Source organism: Triticum urartu, chromosome 7A, assembly GCF_056163025.1.
Source record: "Triticum urartu cultivar PI428250 chromosome 7A, HENAU_Tu73, whole genome shotgun sequence".
Lineage (NCBI taxonomy): Eukaryota > Viridiplantae > Streptophyta > Magnoliopsida > Poales > Poaceae > Triticum > Triticum urartu.
This window is the reverse complement of record NC_141879.1, coordinates 334,153,531-334,160,033: the sequence shown is the minus strand read 5'-3', so window position 1 is coordinate 334,160,033 and position 6,503 is coordinate 334,153,531.

Sequence of the window (6,503 nt, the reverse complement as noted above, 5' to 3'; positions counted from 1 at the left end):
ATGTGGAGGCGTTGTCGCGACATCCTTGTGTGGATTGATCATAGTGACGTGCTGCTGGTTCCAGAAGAATGTACTCGTCCTCCCTGTGCCGCACTAGCGGTACATGCACGAAGCGAAGATGTGCACGCATGCCACGCACACACTCATTCCCTCGCACACACACGCGGGTACACGGGCGGACACAATTTTGTACCAAGATCCAGCCCATGTGATAATTTGATGCGTGTAAAGTCCTTCACTTCATTGATGGTCAATTAATATAGCGCATGCAAATTGAGTGGACGTGAGGGCGGAAGAAAGACATGCACGTAGTACTGCGTGCATGCAAGTAGTTAAATCGTGGGTTTCTAGTAGTACTTCCATTGGTCTCCTTCGTATTTTGTGCCAATTTTTGACAGTAACATAATATTTACGCATCTGAGCAGTGTAGTCTACTTGAAATTTATGTTCCACTAAACTCATCGGGAGCCATTTCGGGCCCCGAAACCAAAAACCATCAATTAATCTTTACCTTGTTCCCATCACATTCGAAAGTACTAGTGGTACAATTAAGTGCAAGCCTGCTCACACCTACTAGTACGTACCAAACCTGAACGTGTTCCCACTATGCAGGTTTTAGTACTAGTGCTATGAAAGCACAAGTGCTCCCTGGGTGATTTTGGTAATTAATGTCAACATATCTCTTGTTGGACTAATGTTTCTACCTAGTATGTTTCAGACAAGCTCAACAATGGAGTGGCATGGACTAGAGGATGTGGAACCCCTTTAATATGCTAAGGACAAAGGATTGGCTCAAGCTCAAAGCTCATGACTCTACATTTTCTATTTTAGTGATCCAAGATCACATTGAGTCCATAGGAAAGCCAATACTATTAAGAAGGGATGAGGTGTTGCTTAATGGCTTGCTTGCTCAAAGTGCTTAGTGATTTGCTCCAAAGTCCTCAACTACTTCCTCACATCCACATATGTCCCAAACCAAAAGTCAAACTCGGCCCCACCGAAATTTCATATCCGGTGCCACCGAGTTCAGTTGACATAGCCACTGCCAGAAACCCTAATCAGTTTGGTCTCACCGATGGGATCTCGGTCTCACTGAGATGGGCTTGAAAACTCTCTGTTACCTATTGCAATATTTTTGGTCCCACCGAGATATACAATCGGCCCCACCGAGTTTGCTTGGCCAACTCTCTATTTCGCTTATTACCCAAATTGGTCCCATCGACTTTGAGTAATCGGTCAAACCGAGTTTTGGATTTACCCTAACCCTAGCACATCGGTCCCACCGAGTTGATCCAGTCGGTCCCACCGAAACACCTAACGGTCACATTATGAATCAAATCGGTCTGACCGAGTTCTCTGAATCGGTCCCACCGAGTTTGGTGATTTGTGTGTAACGGTTATATTTTGTGTGGAGGCTATAAATACCCCTCCACCCACTCTTCATTCATGGAGAGAGCCATCAGAACATGCCTACACTTCCAATACATATTTTCTGAGAGAGAACCACCTACACTTGTGTTGAGGTCGAAATATTCCATTCCAACCACATAAATCTTGATCTCTAGCCTTCCCAAGTTGCTTTCCATTCAAATCTTCTTTCTACCAAATCAAATCCTATGAGAGAGAGTTGAGTGTTGGGGAGACTATCATTTGAAGCACAAGAGCAAGGAGTTCATCATCAACACACCATTTGTTACTTCTTGGAGAGTGGTGTCTCCTAGATTGGCTAGGTGTCACTTGAGAGCCTCCAACAAGATTGTGGAGTTGAACCAAGGAGTTTTTAAGGGCAAGGAGATCGCCTACTTCGTGAAGATCTACCCTAGTGAGGCAAGTCCTTCGTGGGCGATGACCATGGTGGGATAGACAAGGTTGCTTCTTCATGGACCCTTCGTGGGTGGAGCCCTCCGTGGACTCGCGCAACCGTTACCCTTCGTGGGTTGAAGTCTCCATCAACGTGGATGTACGATAGCACCACCTATCGGAACCACAGATAAAAAAATCACCGTGTCTCCAAATTGCGTTTGCACACTCCAATCCCTTTTCTTTACATTCTTGCAACTTGCATGCTTTACTTTCCGGTGCTCATATACTCTTTGTATGCTTGCATGCTTTCTTGATATGTATTGTGAATGTGTAAACTTGTGCTAATACTCCACATGAACCCAAAGAATTAAAAACTGCAACTTTTCTTGATTAGAGTCTATTCACCCCCCTCTAGACACCTCTTCTCGATCCTTTCAATTGGTATCAGAGCATTGGTCTCCATTGCCTTGGTTTAAACACCTTTGGAGGAAGATGGACGTGTCTACTTTGGGGAGTCTTAGACGTAGAGTGCCTATTTTTGATGGAGAGTTCTTCTATGAGTGGAAAAATGAAATGCTTGAGATTTTCAATGAATATCATTTGAACAAGTACATTACTAGTCCTTGTGCACCTCATATTGATCCTTTGCATCCTACACTCGAAGAGGATCTTGACATGATTCGCAATCTTAGAACTATCAATCTTATCATTAGAGGTTTGCCCAAAAATTTGATTGCTAGTTTGCCTACTCTTGATTGTACCTATACTATATTGAGATTTCTTGAGGAACGATTTCCAAATTATTCCTTGAAAAATTTAGACGAAATCCTTCATAAGTCTATTGTCTTGAGTAAGATGAATTCTAGTGATCCTAGCTTTGGTGATTGTCTATTTGAGCTTACCAGTCTCATGCGTGCCATAGGAGATGTTGGGATCATTAGCAATATCATTTCTGAAGCTATTATAATTCATAAAGATAACCATAGAAATGATCATTTATCTAATGAATTACCCTCTCTAGGAGTTGATCAATCACAAGATGATGTTGAACATGGATACTATGATGAGGATGATGATAGTGACTATGATCTTGATGATGCGATGAGACACTTTGGTCTTATGGTAAATCTTCACGGCTACATGGCCGGAGGAAAGGAATGGGTCCTTGATAGTGGATGTACTGATCATATGACCGGAGATAAAGATATGTTCCGTGAGCTTGCTGAAAATGATGACCCTCGAAAGTATCTCACCTTTGGTGATAACTCAAAGGGTAAGGTGGTTGGCCTAGGTAAGGTGGCCATCTCACATGATAGCTCCATACAAAATGTCATGCTCGTTGAATCTCTTGGGTACAATTTACTTTCAGTATCTAGACTTGCTGATTTCGGTTTCAATGTCCTGTTTACTGAGGTAGATTCCCAAGTGTTTCATAGAGACAATCATAAAATGGTCTTTACCGGTATACATAGAGGTGATCTTTACATTGTTGATTTCACTAAAAAGGCTCAACCTAGAACTTGCTTAATTGCTAAATCTTCTAAAGGCTGGTTGTGGCATAGAAGACTAGGTCATGTGGGTATGCGAAATCTTGATAAGCTTATTAAAGGTTATCATATCCTTGGAATAAAAGATGTCATATTTGACAAGGATAGACTTTGTAGTGCTTGTCAGGCAAGAAAACAGGTTGGAGGAAGTCATCGCGCGAAGAACATCATGACCACGAGAAGACCACTCGAGCTACTTCACATGGATCTCTTTGGTCCCAATGCCTACAAGAGTCTCGGTGGTAACGCATTTGGTCTAGTCATAGTTGATGATTTTTCAAGATTTACGTGGGTGTTATTTCTTGATGACAAATCACAGGTCCAAAATATCTTCAAAAATTTCGCTAGGAAGGCCCAAAAACAATTTGACGTGAAAATCAAGAAGGTTCGGAGTGACAATAGAACAGAGTTCAAGAACGCAAATGTGGATACCTTTCTTGACGAAGAGGGGATTTCACATGAGTTCTCAGCTACGTACACACCTCAACAAAATGGAGCTGTTGAGAGGAAGAAACGAACTCTTATTGAGGTGGCAAGAACGATGCTTGATGAGTACAAGACTCCAAAACACTTTTGGGCGGAAGCGGTTGAGACAGCTTGTCATGCAACAAATTGCTTGTATCTTCACAAGCTACTCGGCAAGACGGCATACGAGCTCCTCACCGGTAACAAACCCCAAGTTGGATACTTTCGAGTATTCGGCTCAAAGTGCTATATTCTTGATAAGCATCGTCATTCTAAATTTGCTCCTAAATCTCAAGAAGGTTTCCTACTTGGTTATGGCTCAAACTCTCACACTTACCGTGTCTACAACAATTTCACCCGAAAGGTTGAAGAGATGGTAGATGTGAAGTATGATGAATCTAACGGCTCGCGAGTAGAGCAATTGCCAATTGATGTAGGAGACAAAGACACTTCAGAAGCAATCCAAGACTTGTCTATTGGCAGGATTCGTCCAACGGAGGTGAAGCAAAGTACCTTGTCCATCCAAGTCGAAGCTTCCACCTCACGACTGTCAGGACCGGTTTTTTTCGGGATATTAATTTCGCAAAAGCGGCCCTTGTGCTCACCAGCCCCTGGATTACTGTTAGCTGATGAGACACCAACTTGTTTGAGAAACTCCAAGCAAACTACAAAATATGTAGTACAAGACCATTCTGGCCTATGGGTACAACAATTGGTTTCTAGTGGTTGATGGCGGAAGCGGTTTGCGGATCATCAGCGTCTATGGGACTCCATTTCCCTCAGGGACAGCTGACCAGGATAACTCCTATCTTCGCGAGGCCGCTATCTCCATTGCGTAGGTTCCGGGGCTGTCATCGCAACGTTCCTTTCCATGCAAGAAATCTGGCCAAGACAATAGCCAGGGACAAGCCAGTGAGTACTTTGAATGTACTCGCAAACATTAAGAACACAGGTATAATATGGCCACTGATAATTGTGCTTTAAAATATACTATGATCACTTCGACATTTATGAAATAAGGCTCATGATGCACGCAAGTAGATCATTTAAATAAAACATCAGTAAGAAATCAGGGTGTAGAAATGCAGAGCACCGATCGGGTGTCTGAAGCGACGCCTCGAAGGATAATAATATGAAGCATGCCTCAGTCGGGCGTCTGAGCGACACCACATAAATGGCTTATAAGTAGATAAAATATCAAGCATGCCACAGTCGAGCGTCTGTGCGACACCGCATAAAGGGCTAATAAGTAAATAAAATAACAAGCATGCCACAGTCGGGCGTCTGTGCGACACCACATAAAGGGCTTATAAGTAAATGAAATGACAAGCATGCCACAGTCGGGCTCTGTGCGACACCACATAAAGGGCTTATATAACAATAATCACAGTGAGTACCCAGGAGGTAGAACCGTCCCAGGGATACTCAATAATTCAAATAACATAAATGGTTAGTCCATAATAATAATAATCATAATCATCATACATCACAAGTTATGATCCATGTTCTGGTTTAGTAGTTTCTCCTCCGAAGACCGACACTAAGACCGACACTTGACCCATCCCAGACTGTAGTCCTTAACCATGGACACGGCTATTCGAATAGGTTTAATATCTCTGTAGAGGATGTACTCTTTACCCACGAGTAATGGATTCCTTTAGTCCATCGGGACTAATTCCGTCTACGGTCTTTTAATTGAAAACACCCTAACTGCACACACCAGCCAAACTCACCGGTGTCTGGAATCACCCTTGACACCTGTTAAGCAAAACTCTAAGTGGGGAGGCTACAACCTCGACTTAGCATGGGATCACAAAATTTATACCGCGCGCAAACTGGGGGAGCTACCCCCTTCGGCTACAACCAAAAACACCCATGCCCCCGGACCGGATGACTGGCTTTAATCCAGGGCCATGGAACCCTCATCGCGGTCTCTCTGTACGGTGTGTGCTAGACAGGGGTTGACAACTTACTGAACCGTACCCTACCTACGGCAGGGACAAGTGGCAGGATGAAACAAGTATGGGGGTTACTGGAACAAGACTCGATCTACGGCCGACTCAGGAGGCTTAAGTATTTCCTCGATGATTAGCTCAAGGATAATATTTCACATACATCAGACACAACCACCACTCATCATACCTCCCCCTGCCCCGCCGGTCATAACCGTCTCGACCAGGGACAAGCTCGTGTCTACCCAAGACAGAGACTTTCCCGGATCTTTCCTGGTAGGCATGAGAGGCATATGAGGGTGATTGCTATCACAAGTATGTCCATTGCCAACAGCAAAAATTTTCATCTTTGCACTCAAAGCGTATGATCATATCGTCACAAACACATAACGGATACTCCGTGTCATGGTGGTGTTGTAACTATATTAAACAACACATGATAATATTATGCCTGAGTTCAGAAATGCTTGCCTTCAAGGTGTGGAGAGGTGAGGTGCCCTCCAAAACTTTTGAAAGTTATATCTCCCTTCCAAATTCCTATTTTCAAAAATATACAAATAACACATACTTCAAAAACAGTACAAAAAGTTGTCCTAATTATTTTTGAAATAAATCTTAAAATAAACTAGGTGAAATTTGAGAGAGGTAGGAAAAAGAATCAATTCATTTGGAGTTTTATTTAAAAAGATATAGCCAGTCAAAGTTTCACTCAAACTCTGTTTTTAAAATAACACAG